Below are 13473 nucleotides of genomic sequence, written 5' to 3'. Positions count from 1 at the left end.
CTGCAGATGTGAAAATCGTGGATTCAAGCATGGCTGGATCAAGGCCCTTCAAATCGAGAAAGCTCTCGAAGCCGTGGGCATTGATTCGGCTTCGCCCCTGTATCATTGTCACTACTTACCCTATTCCGATTTCAAAATTGAGAAGAGCGACGATAAGGGTGCTGAATAAATAGACTTTGGAACGCGAGAACAGACTTCGCGCCGAACAAATAGAATTTCTTTTATTTTCAACGTTCGTATTTGGTCTTGAAATGATATGTGCTTAATTAAACATATTATTTCAACTTACTGGCAAGTTTTGTGTTGTGTGTTGCAATTGTTTAAACATGCATTGACCGGCTCGAATTAAGAACAATTCTCAGTGAATATTTATGCGGCCAGTGAAGTGGTCCAAATGCATCTCTCACAAAGGCTCCGAATCCGGAGACTATTTTGGCCAATCGTGATATCCACGAAGGGCGCTCCGAATTCGGAGTCTTAATCGGCCTTAAGAGGCTTAATCGGCCCTAAGATGTCATGCACCAAAGGGGCTCCGAATCTGGAGACTTTATTTTGGCCAATCGTGATATCCACGAAGGGCGCTTCGAATCCGGAGACTTAATCGGCCCTAAGGTGTCATGCACCAAAAGGGGCTCCGAATCCGGAGACTTTAATTTGGCCAATCGTGATATCCACAAAGGGCGCTCCGAATCGGGAGACTTAATCGGCCCTAAGGTGTCATGCACCAAAAGGGGCTCCGAATCCGGAGACTTTAATTTGGCCAATCATGATATCCACGAAGGGCACTCCGAATCCGGAGTCTTAATCGGCCCTAAGGTGTCATGCACCAAAAGGGGCTCCGAATTCGGAGACTTTATTTTGGCCAATCGTGATATCCACTAAGGGCACTTCGAATCCGGAGTCTTAATCGGCCCTAAGGTGTCATGCATCAAAAGGGGCTCCGAATCTGGAGACTTTATTTTGGCCAATCGTGATATCCACTAAGGGCACTTCGAATCCGGAGTCTTAATCGGCCCTTAAAGGCTTGGGAGCGAGCTTGAGAAAATGAGAAGCTTTGTATTGCAGCGGTGGAATATGTACAAGTATCAAGCCCACAAGTCGGGTCAATGATAGAATTTACGTAAATGTGTTGAATTCCAAGGCCGTGGCAGGCTTCTTCCTGACATGTCTGAGAGCCGGTATGCCCCTGTTCCTGCGATGGATTCTATCTGATAAGGACCATCCCAGTTTGGACCTAATGTTCTATCGGCCGGTCTCCGGTCGGCTGGAAGTACCTTCTTTAGGACCAACTCTCTTGGTGTGTATCGGCGCAACTGAACTCGCTGATTATATGACTTGACGAGCTGCTGCTGATACCGTGCCATGGATGTCAGGGCGCGGTCTCTTCGTTCTTCGATTAGAATCAGATCCAGGGCAAACATCATGTTGTTTCGGCCCGTATCAAAAACTTGCGATTTCAGAGTTGGGAGGCCGATTTCCAGGGGTAAGATTGCCTGGGTTCCAAAGCATAGAGCAAACGGCGTTTCCCCAGTGGATCTCCTCGGCGTAGTACGATGAGCCCACAATACACTCGGCAATTCTTTGACCCATTTGCCTTTAGCTTTTTCTAGCCTCTTTTTGATGCCGTCCAAGATGGATTTGTTAGAGGCTTCGGCTTCACCATTACTTTGGGGGTAGGCCGGTGTATAGAAGTAAGGCCGAATGCCATATTTACTGCATAACTCTCGATATACGCCACAATCGAACTGGGTGCCATTGTCTGAGATGAGAGCTCTCGGAATGCTGAATCGTGTTATGATGTTTCTCCATACAAAGCGTTTAATGTCGGCATCTCGTATATGTGTTAAAGCCTCCGCTTCGACCCATTTTCTGAAGTAATCTGTCGCGACGATTAAGAATCGCTTATTCCCTGGGGCCCTCGGCAATAGTCCTACAATATGAAGTCCCCATTGAGCAAACGGCCAGGGGCTGGTGGTAGAGTTCAACCCTTCAGCAGGCAGATGGGTTAATGGGGAGAACTTTTGGCACTGTTCGCATTTTTTTACATAACTCTCCGCGTCAGCTCTCATTGTCGGCCAATAATACCCCTGTGTTATAGCTCGATGGGCCAGGGAGCATTCGCCAGAATGGGCATCACAACTGCCCTCATGTATCTCTGTCAGAAGCTCCTCCACTTTGTCGGGGTGCATGCATTCCAAATATGAACCAGAGAGGGACATTTTATAAAGCCCTCCTTGCGGATCCAGATAGTATCGCAGGGCTTTATTTCGCAGCTTGTGTGCTTCTTTTTTGTCCTCTGGGAGTTATTCAGAAGAGAGGAATGCAGCAATGGGGTCCATCTAGCTTGGTGCGGATTCTATAACGTTGATATGGATTTCCTCCGAAGGGCCAATACTCGGCTCCAGGATGAAACCTACTTCGATGGTCCGTTTGATCTCAGAATTGATTGCGGAGGCTAGGCACGCCAAGGCATCTGCGTGTGTGTTCTGGTCGCGTGTTATTTGGTTCAGTTCGTGATGGTCAAATTTTGCCAGCAAGGAATTGGCTGTTTTTATGTAGGCCGCCATACAGTTGTTTCTTGCCGCGTACTCCCCCTTCTAGCCATTCCGCAGACTAGCTAGAAGGGCTTCTTATTTGGCTTCGTTATTTGATCCTTCGAAACCAAGTTTGACGGCCTGCTCAATTACTGCGCCGTCTGGAGACATGATTACAACTCCGGCGCCGCTGCCCCTTTGGTTAGACGATCCATCACAGTATAATTGCCAAATATCCCCGACATAAATTCTCCAGTTCGGCTTTGGTCGAACTTCAGCCTTTGGTCAAACTTCATCAGGTTCAAGGTTGGCAAGCTCGCCGGTGAATTTGGCAACAAAGTCGGCCAACACCTGCCCCTTGGTTGCGGTTTTAGGTAAAAACTGAATGTCGTATTGGCCGAGTTCAAGAGCCTATTTTGAAACACGTCCTGATGCTTCTGCACTCCGTAGTACTGATCGGAGGGGATAATCTATTAGCACCCCAATGCTATGTCCCTGGAAGTAATGCATCAGTTTTCTTGCCGCCATGACTAGGGCTAAGATGAGTTTTTCCAGCGGAAGGTAGCGTGTTTTGGCGTCAACCATTGCCTTGTTCACATAATAAACTGGACGTTGCTCCCCCTCCTCCCCTTTTAGCAGTATGGCGTTGACGGCCCTATCGGAAACTGCCAGATATAGAATGAGCAGGTCACCAGCGGCGGGTGTTGTCAAGAGAGGTATTGAGCGGAGGTAGGTCTTGAGTCCGTTGAAAGCTGTTTCGCATTTGGCGGACCATTCAAAAGCCTTACCCTGCCGTAGTGTCTAAAAGAATTGTCGGCAATGATCTGTAGACCGGCTGATGAACCTGTTGAGTGCAGCGACCATCCCCATCAACTTTTGGACTTCTTTTACTGAACAGGGGGAGCCGAGTTCCAAGATTTCCGTGACTTGCCTCGGGTTGGCTTCGATTCCTCGGTGATTGACGATGTAACCTAGGTATTTGCTAGAGCTGATTCCGAACGCACACTTGGAAGCGTTCAGTTTCATTCTGTATTTGCATAAGATGCTGAATGTCATTTCTAGATCGGCTATATGATTCTGTTCTTCTTTAGACTTGACCACCATATCGTCGATGTATACTTCCATAGTGTGGCTGAGTTGCTCTTTGAACATCGCGGTGACCAGTCTTTGGTAGGTTGCCCCTACATTCTTCAGCCCAAAAGGCATAACTTTGTAGCAGTAGCTTCCTCTTGGGGTGAGGAATGCAGTTTTGTCCTGGTCATCTGGATGCATGGAGATTTGATGGTAGCCTCTGTAAGCATTGAGGAAGCTTATGCGTTGATGGCGTGCCGTCGCATCGACAAGATGGTCGATTCTGGGTAGAGGAAAACAGTTTTTGGGGCAAGCTTTGTTCAAATCCGTAAAATCGACGCACACTCGCCAAGTCCCATTTTTCTTCTTCACCACCATTGTATTGGAGAGCCACGTAGGGTAAGTGACTTCTCTAATTGCCCCGGCGTCAAGTAGTCTGTCTACCTCCTCAACAACGGCGGCAGTGTGCTTTGCGGCTGATCGTTGGCCTTTCTGAATGATCGGCTTACATTTGGGATCGACATTCAGATGGTGCTGTGAAACTGACGGGTCTACTCCCGGCATTTCGTACGGAGTCCACGCAAAGATGTTGAGGTTGTTGAGCAAGAAAGAGATCAGCTGCTGCCTGTTGGCCTGATTTAGAGAAGCACCGATCATGAAGAACTTTTCTGGGCTTCCATCGATGTCAACTTGGTCTAAACCTTCCCTGGCTTTCTCATTTGGATGCCGCCCAACGTCATCAAGGATCTCCCGATTCGGCACCTCAATAGAGTTTATTTGCAGTTCCTTTGGCGTTTTGGCGGCAATGAGATAACATGCTTGTGCCGATTTCTGAGAGCCGCGAATTTTCTCAATGCCGTGTTCTGTTGGGAAACGTAGCAGTTAATGATAGGTGCTTGGGATGGCCTGGAAGGTATGCAACCACGATCGCCCCATGATGAGATTGTACGGTGATGGCAACCTGACGACCAAGAATTCCACATCCACCGTTCTGGAACCTGCTCGAACGGGTAAGCTGATCTTTCCCAATGGGTAATCTGGATTGGCATTGAAGCCAAATAGTGGATACAGAGCCGGAGTTAGGTCTGACTCGTTGAATCCGAGTTTGATGAAGGTTTTATAATACATAACCTCCGAAGTACTGCCCTGGTCGATAAGAACGCGTTCGATGGTGAACTGGTTTACGCGTAGCTCAACAACTAATGGATCGATGTGAGGGAGTGTTAAGCCGATCAAATCAGAGTCGTCAAAGGTGATACTTGGCGTTTCTCGGAGCCGCTTTGCTGGCGTGAGTTGCTGTTGGGGGCTTGGATGTGATTGGATTGCATGCACGGCTGGGACTGCTGGCAGGCTGTATATCATGTGGACGGTGTCAAGCGGAAATGCATCCTTCGGAAGGGCAGGTATTTTGATCGCACTCCTCCGGACGCATTGTTGGAGACATTCGTCCTTTGCCAACTCCTCAAGATGATCTGTTGAGGCATAATGGTCGTCAGTTTCTTGCTGTTGGGCTCGAGATCGTCAATCATCTGCCCTCAGGGGTCGCTCAGAAGCCTGGCGCACTGTTTGTTTTGATTTTGCTATTTCCGAGGCCAGATCGCGACGAAGGCATTCGTTCTCAGCGATGATATTGTCCAACCTCTATTTGGTTTGCCTAGCTTGTGCCATGGTCGCTTGTATTGTCTTTTGTGTTGGGTTTGAAGATGAGCAGAGGTCCAAGGCAAGTCTTGCTGCGATCGTTTTTGGTCCAAGCAAGTTTGCTGGAGTGAGGTAATCTCTCTGTGTGGTCTCGTCAGTGGCTATCGGAGGATCTTCAGTCACGCCTGCCATGGATGTATTTGAGTATTCCCACAGACGGCGCCAATTGTGGAGAAGTGGTTTGGAAATACTCTTCAGATCCTGGGAGACGCTAGTGATCCTCAGCTAGTCACCTAAAAAGACACAAACACTCCGGTCGGGGGTGCCGGAATTAGCACTCTGATGGACAAGTCAGTTCAGACTCTCAGGATAGCTTGTTTACTAAGTTAAGTGAAGTGATTCTTACATACCTTTTTAAATCTATGGTTCTTGTATTTATACTTGCTTTTTGGGCCTTGGGGCCTGAGCTTACTTTTATCCCATTCCCCTTTTATTTATTTGGAGCTACTGATCTCCGGCTATTCGGCCTTCCTAACGTATTCGGCATCCTGGTCACGCCATATGGAGCCGAATAATATCTGATTTCTGGGGCACGCACCTTCCGACTCTTCTATTTATTCGGCTCCCACATGCTTCATATCAAGCACTATAATACATTGTCTAGATAAAGAGATTGACTAGAGAGAGAGAGAGAGAATGAAAACCTTAAAATTAGGAGCATTTCTTCTTATATTGATCACACTTCTTGCGACATATTTCCTCTTCAACTCTTTGATCTTGCTTCCATGTTCTCAACTCAAATTTAAATAAAAAAAATTTAAAGTCAAAATTTAAATTTTAACCTCATTCTCAAATTAGGACTCAATTCGAAACCAAGGTTTCAAAAAATTTTATCAACATGGTTTGAACTTTGAACATCAATTCATGAGATTTAGGTCTATAATACCATGAAAATGGATTGTAGATGAATAATCTAGGAAGTTCAAATTTAATTGTCTGGATGACTTTTTCAACATCCAATGAATTTGATTAGCTTTCAAAAAATATACTATACTTACTCATATCAAATTGCTAGTATTATTCTTAAAATAAAATACATAGAACTAATTGAATTTTTTTTATTATATGTACCCTTCCTTTTCTTTTTCTTTTTCCCTTTTTTTTTGTTGTTGTTGCAAATTTGGTTGAAACTAAACATCATCAAGTCTGCTGAAGCTGAAATAAATAAACCAAACAATAAAAAAACAAAAAGTCTCTACAGATTGAACTAGCAAAGAATTTGACTATGAATTCAGTAATCAATATGCAAAATTTGTTAAAAGAATACTATGAGCTAGCACTAGTTTTCTTTCTGGAACCATGAAATCAAAAGAAAAATTACTAAGAATTATTGTATATAATCTGTCTATCTCCTAACAATTCATGTGTACAACATATATATACTGATAAAATTCGTCACTATATTATGGCCCCTGAATCCAAAGTCACAGAGAGAGAGAGAGAGAAGAAATACCCGCCACTCAAATATCCTTGTTTTTGGCCATGTTCGTGTCTATATCTCCATCTTTAATGGCATCAAAATCAGCAACCTTTCTCCTCCCAAGATGCATCTTGACATAGAAATTAAGAAACAATAAGAGAATGGCAACATTGAGAACCGAATTGAAGCCCTAAGCCCCAATTCCATTACACCCACTTTTCAAAAAATGAAGCAAAAGCACACCCACATGGCACAAAACATTACAATCGAGAAGAACAATCTGACAAGTGACCACAAAGGGGAAATGAGAATGGAGTGGTTGAAGAGGCGGAAGAAGAAGAGGTGGCGGCTGCGGAGGATGGAGAAGAAGGTATGGAAAGTGTGGAGGAAGCGGGAGAGGTAGAAGAGGTAAGACCAGAAGAAGACGCGGACGGAAGGGCGGGTGCCAAGGAGGAAATAGAGAAGCCATTGGAAAGGGGTTTTGGAGCTAGCCTAGAACCAGCGGGTGGCGCGGATCTTGGAGGCAGAAGAGAAGAGGAGATTGATGAGCTGCGGTGGTGATGTTCGACGGTGGAAGATTGACGGGCACTGGTCGTGTGCGATGCTGAGATGAGGGGCGGTGGTGATTGATTCTCTATGTGAGAGAGAGAGAGAGAGAGAGAGGGAGAGCAAGAGAGAGAAAGAACCGTGTGAAGAAGTAATAGATTTGGGAAAAAATTTAGGCGCCAATATGAAATATTTCCCACTAAAACATTGAATACATCTGCTGACTAAATTTTAGTCGCTGAAGATAGGTTACCAAAGATAAAATATATATATATATATATATATATTTTTCATTCGGTGACTAAATGATTTTAGTCACCAAAACTCAATATACGGCGACTAAAATATTTTTTTGTCGTTGAACATATGTTTTTGGCGACCAAAAGATAAAAAATAATTTTTTATTTTTTATTCAGCAACTAAATAGTTTTAGTAGTCAAAAATCAATATACGGCAACTAAAATATTTTCTTGTCGCCAATTCTAGTATTTTTTGCGACTAAATTTTTTTTAGTTGCCATTAATCAATATACCCCGACTAAAAAAAATGAGTAACTAAATATTGTACTTTTTCCGATTAAAAAAATTTTTAGTCCTCAATTCTAGTATTTTTAGCGACTAAATTTTTTTTTAGTCGCCATTAATCAATATACCCCGACTAAAAAAAATTAGTAGCTCAATATTGTACTTTTGCCGACTAAAAAAATTTTTAGTCACCAATTCCATAACTTTTGGTGACCAAATGTTTTTTAGTTGCCAATTTGGTCGCCAAAGGTGCATTTTGTTGTAGTGAAAGACTCAAAGCCAATAAAACTATGCTACATCATCTGTTAGTGTATTAATTGGTGTACCAATTGGTGTGTATAGTTTTATTCAAATCATAAAATATTTTAAAAAAAAAGCAACTTATCATAAATTATAAAAATAAATAACATTCCTATCGGACAAACTGCTCTCATCATATTCACCAACAAAGTAAAAACATAAGATTAAGCAAACATTATTCAACATTAATCTGTCATGATTTTTTGAAATATAAACTTTCAAAACATAAACATGCATATTATTCTATCATTGACTTAAACAAACATACTATCTAGCAAATAAACATATATGGTTTAAGTTATACAATCTGGTTCGGTTCAAATCCGAAATTGTGAACCTTAATCCAGGACCAACTTACGGAGGCCGGTTTCCCAAATTTTCAAACCAGGACTAGACCACGAATTAAAAAACCAAATCAAACCTACCGAATTAGTCTAGATTGGTTCGATTTTCAAATTTTGTTTCCTTGCCAGTCCTAGTTGTGCTGCCAATGACAAGCATTTATGCAAATTCAGGTCAAATTTTGCTCATATTTTTTGAATTTCGTTGTTGATTGGTTCAATAAAAAATCAAGTCCTCTTAGAACAAGAGTGACTGTTTTTATATTGATCAGTATTTTAATTTATTTATTTCCGATTGAAAAAAAAGAAGCTATCTACGTCTTCATTGTATTTGATTCTGCATAGAAAATGAGCCAAACCTACTTAATGTTGGTCTTCCCATAAACTATATAATTGGAAAATTACAAACAATTCTATAGTAAATCATCTTGTCCCTTTACTATAGTTTAAGCAAATAATTTCAAGTATGACTTTCTTTAGGCAGATAAATTATAAGTTTACTCAGTTGACACATATTGAATCATCAGTTAGAATTTCATGCCTCTTGAAAATTAAATTTTTTCTAATCATTTTATTCAACAAGAAGCCACAAAAGTCTTGAAAGTCCAAAGTAATAGGTATAAAGGGTGAGTTATGTTACATGTTGGAGAGGGAAACAACAAAGCAATTGGGATGGGTTGACTACAATCTCAAGTCTGAAAGATGTTGGGGATCTAAGATCCCACCCAAGACCTTCCAAAAATTATACCAAGTAGAAAAACACACACACACCCCAGGAGATACCATATTTAACGTGGTTCGACCTTAATGCCTATGTCCACGGGAGAGTAACCGGGTTATCACTATAACAATGGACAGATTACAAAGAGATTAAACTAGAGAAGGAGCTCACACCAACCTCACTCACCAACTCACCCGTCCCCCTCTATCATATCGAGAGAGACTGCCTCACATCTCTCACTCTCTCTTGGTTTGCTCTCTTACTCAACTCTTCTCTCAACCTCTCCATTTATACACCAAGATGGACGAAGCTGGAGAGCTTGGCTAGCATAACACATGGCCAGTTGTTCACTTACCTTTTGGTGGCCGTCCACCTTCGTGGCTTGTCGGTTGGCAAGGTAGGTAGCCATCTTTCTTTGACTCTATAGCTTCCATTCACACATGGAGCAGAAACCCAACAATCACCCCTTTCTGCTCATGTGGGGTGATATGTCGTATCCGCAATAAAATCTGCTGCCAAACTTGTTACGCCCAAAATCCAACATAGTCTGCATCTCCTGAAGCTAGAGATAATACACTAGAGATACAAGAGGAGAAGGGAATCCTACATCCTCAACTTAACTCACACCTTTCTGATTTGGAGAGAGCCTCTACTCCTATCTCCCACAGATCTCTTCCATGTTTCCTATCTCGGATGTCTTTACTTGCTATGCTTGAACTTGCGTAACCAAGGTATCCGATACCCCCAGATTAGATGCCTTGCACCCCCTGCCAAGGATGCCCTTGATTGACATGCATCACCTCGCACGACCAGTCATTGGAGCAACAAAAAAATTGTCGTTTGTCCCATCAACGCCCTTAGTTTTCTTTGCTCAGAGCTTTTCCTCTGAACTATCAGCCTTTTCCCTCTGCACTCCTAAACAACCTTCTAGTGTTTCCACATACGCTCGTTGTTTGTGCCTTTGCAATCCCTAATTTGCTGTTCAGTAGATTGATAGTTGACAGTAGCTTCATCTGTTAAAGTATTGTCAACTATGCAATTCCTTGCAGAGTGCTCGCACCCATGGCTTCTGGTCTCCCTGCGTCGAGCTCGCTTGAGAGATCTGTATCAACTCTATCCTCTACTGCCATGGAACTAAAATACCACCATAGAGAAAAAAAGGCTTGCCACTCCTTGGCACGCTCTCTTGCATTTTACTCATCTCAATTTCTCTGTCTGAAAGCTCTTGTGAACTTTTAACAACCTTCTACTGTACACTCTTCCCGCGCCTTTGTACGACACTCTAGCGTACCCTTACACTGCTGCACGTCTGCATTTGTGCTTTTACGCTTAGTATGCTCCTCTGTAACTATTGTTCCACACATCCACATACCATCAGTACCTACTTGTATACAGTAGCTCCAATAGCCACAGCATTTCCTTGAGCCTGTACTTGTTGCCAAATCATCTATACGTCGATGAATGGTCTTCTCTTTTGATTGAACTAGATCTTCCGATGACCTTCGGAGATAATCATTTCTGCAATCCTCTGATCGCCCCTAACTAATCCTGATCTCCCTCGATTTGTCATTTGATCAAGCCCAATCTCCTTTGGTCTCCAATGATCTATCTCGATCTGTATCTGGTTGTCCAATCTGGTCAGCATCTGTCCATTCTAACCTCTTCAGTGAATCCGCAGTGTTCTACAATATTCTGCCACCTCCCCCAACTATCGAAGATGACAAACTCTCATATTTTGGCAATCTTCAAAAAATTGTTCAGAATCTCATTATTCTAACCTCGCGGTTGCATCCGGAACAGTCCGTTTAGTTAAAACCAACCTTCACTGCACTTCCGGGGACGTCACTGGAAAATTTCCCCAAAACTTGGGGCAAAATTGTAATTTCATGCAAATTCTAGGCCATTCTGTAATTTCCAGAATTCATCAGAGAATATTTCGTTACTACTAGGAATATTCCATCCACTGATGCCATCTCTGGGAATTTTCCGTTATCACCAGGAATATTCCATTTGTTGAAGTCATTCTCGCGTTATTCTCTACCCAAAAAAATAAATTTTGAGGACACAGCTTAGGGGTTTCGAACCCCTGACCATCTGCACATCACAGCACCTTATCTACTTTGCTAGAACCACACCTTGTGTTATATTTTCCTCAAATTATATTTAAGCACTGCGGCTTTGGTGGACAGTGGACATCTTCAACCTCTCGCTGCGCGTGTGGCTCACTCTGCAGTTTCAGAGGGCGCGTGAGGTCCACCCCAATCTTCGTTTGAGCTCATTTTTCTAGATTTAGATTCCTTTTGTCGAGACCTTCCTCTTGCTATGCTCAAAACTCGATTTCAAGCAACTTGATTTCTGGGCCATTTTGGAAAAACACACTATTTTTCACCACCAAGCTCTGATACCAATTGTTGGGGATCTGGGATCCCGCCCAAGACCTTCCAAAAATTATACCAAGTAGAAAAACACACACACACCCAAGGAGACACAATATTTAAGGTGGTTCGGCCTTAATGCGTACGTCCACGGGAGAGTAACCGGGTTATAACTATAACAATGGAGGGATTAGAAAGAGATTACAATAGAGGAGGAGTTCACACCAACCTCACTCACCCACTCACCCGTCTCCCTCTCTCACACCGAGAGAGACGGTCTCTCTGCCTCACATCTTGCACTCTCTCTTGGTTTGCTCTCTTACTCAACTCTCCTCTCAGCCTCTCCATTTATACACCAAGATGGAGGAAGCTAGAGAGCTTGGCTGGCACAACACATGGCAGCTGTTCACTTACCTTTCGGTGGCTGTCAACCTTCGCGGCTCGTCGGTTGGCAAGGTAGGTAGCCATTTTTCCTTGACTCCATGGGTTCCATTCACACATGGAACAGAAACCCAACAAAAGAGGAATTGGAAATCAAGGATTTTATAGATACAGAATAAATCACATAACTAATTGTAAAATACTCGTTTATGTAAGCCTAACAGCAGTCATGTCTAAAATACAATCGTTAACACTTGGTTCAAATTGACAGCATGGGAACTTCAAGCACTATAATTCAATTTTTAGTTTCAAAATTGAGTTTTAATACATTAAATGTTAACATGACACAATAACACATACAAAAAAAAAAAAAATGGGTGGAGTTATTATTGAGCAAATTCCGACACATATCCTAGATGACACAACATGAATGTGATTAACACAACATGATTTCCACCCTTTACTTTCGCCACAAGTATATCAGAATAAAAGTGGCATAAATCTAGAGGGACAAAAGCACCAGTGGGACAGCATAAAGGTATTCATTTTGTTTAATTGGTCAGCATGCTCATGAGTAACAACAAATAGGATAATATAAAAAGCTCCTAGAAATATTCCAATTAGCACATAAAGGAAATGAAACTAAGTTATCAATAATGGTTACTAATTCACTGTTCTTCATTCATAAGCAGCACAAAGCTAGCACTATTGCAACATTTGCCATACTGGTCATGGAAACAAGCAATAGCTAATAATACAAAACGCCTAATAGCTTGTAAAAAATATCAGAAACAAAATAATAGCTATTACACCTTTGCCATACTTTCCATGGAAACAATCATAGCTAATTATATAGAAAGTCTTAATAGCTTGTGATGAGTATCAGAAACAAAATAATAACTAGCATACATACCTCCCTCAATCTGATAGAACCACCTTTGTTGCTAGTATGGATTGATGTAAAGAAGAGTAACAAGAAAGTGATGTATGTCCTAACAAAACTTGCATAAAATATATCTGGATCAATATCATACCATTTCTCCTCTGTTTCATTTGAAGATGATGTTGTTGTTGGCGATGGCAAGTAAGAAATGGTTGTGCAATTTTTCTCCAAAGCCAATCCACAAAGAAATGGATTTCCTTCATAACTTTTTGATTCGAAAGTCCCAAATTGTGCTTTCCCATATGGTATTTTACTCGATAAATTGTTGAAACCCATACGAGAATTTGAACATCCAAAAAAATCAAGCTTTATGAAATATACCCAAATCAAGTTTCTGAACATTCCAAGTATATCATCACAAACCCAGGAAAAAAAATTCTGAAACTTTTTTTAATGGCTTTGTGGGTATAGGGTAGCCATTAAAGACGGAGGAAAGTGGAGGAACATGGGAGAGAATAGAGAGGAAGATGAAAGGTTGGAAAGTGAAAGTGAAACTGATGAATATCATGTTCATGACATGAGAACAAGAGCCAAACTTGGGATAAATACATCCAGAAGTTGTTCCTGCAAATCACAATGAGAAAAACCAAAATATATATATATATATATTCCATGAAAG

The 13473-nt window shown here is 42.0% G+C and overlaps 1 pseudogene; it reads right to left on the bottom strand.

Annotated features, from left to right (window-relative positions):
* Window positions 1-6763: 6763 nt before the first annotated feature.
* On the bottom strand, window positions 6764-13130 carry LOC145812920 (fatty acid elongase 3-like; annotated as a pseudogene).
* Window positions 13131-13473: the final 343 nt, after the last annotated feature.

Source organism: Camellia sinensis, chromosome 15 (genome assembly GCF_055761805.1).
Source record: "Camellia sinensis isolate YWXY chromosome 15, ASM5576180v1, whole genome shotgun sequence".
Taxonomy (NCBI): domain Eukaryota; kingdom Viridiplantae; phylum Streptophyta; class Magnoliopsida; order Ericales; family Theaceae; genus Camellia; species Camellia sinensis.
This window is presented reverse-complemented; position numbering and strand designations above follow the sequence as displayed.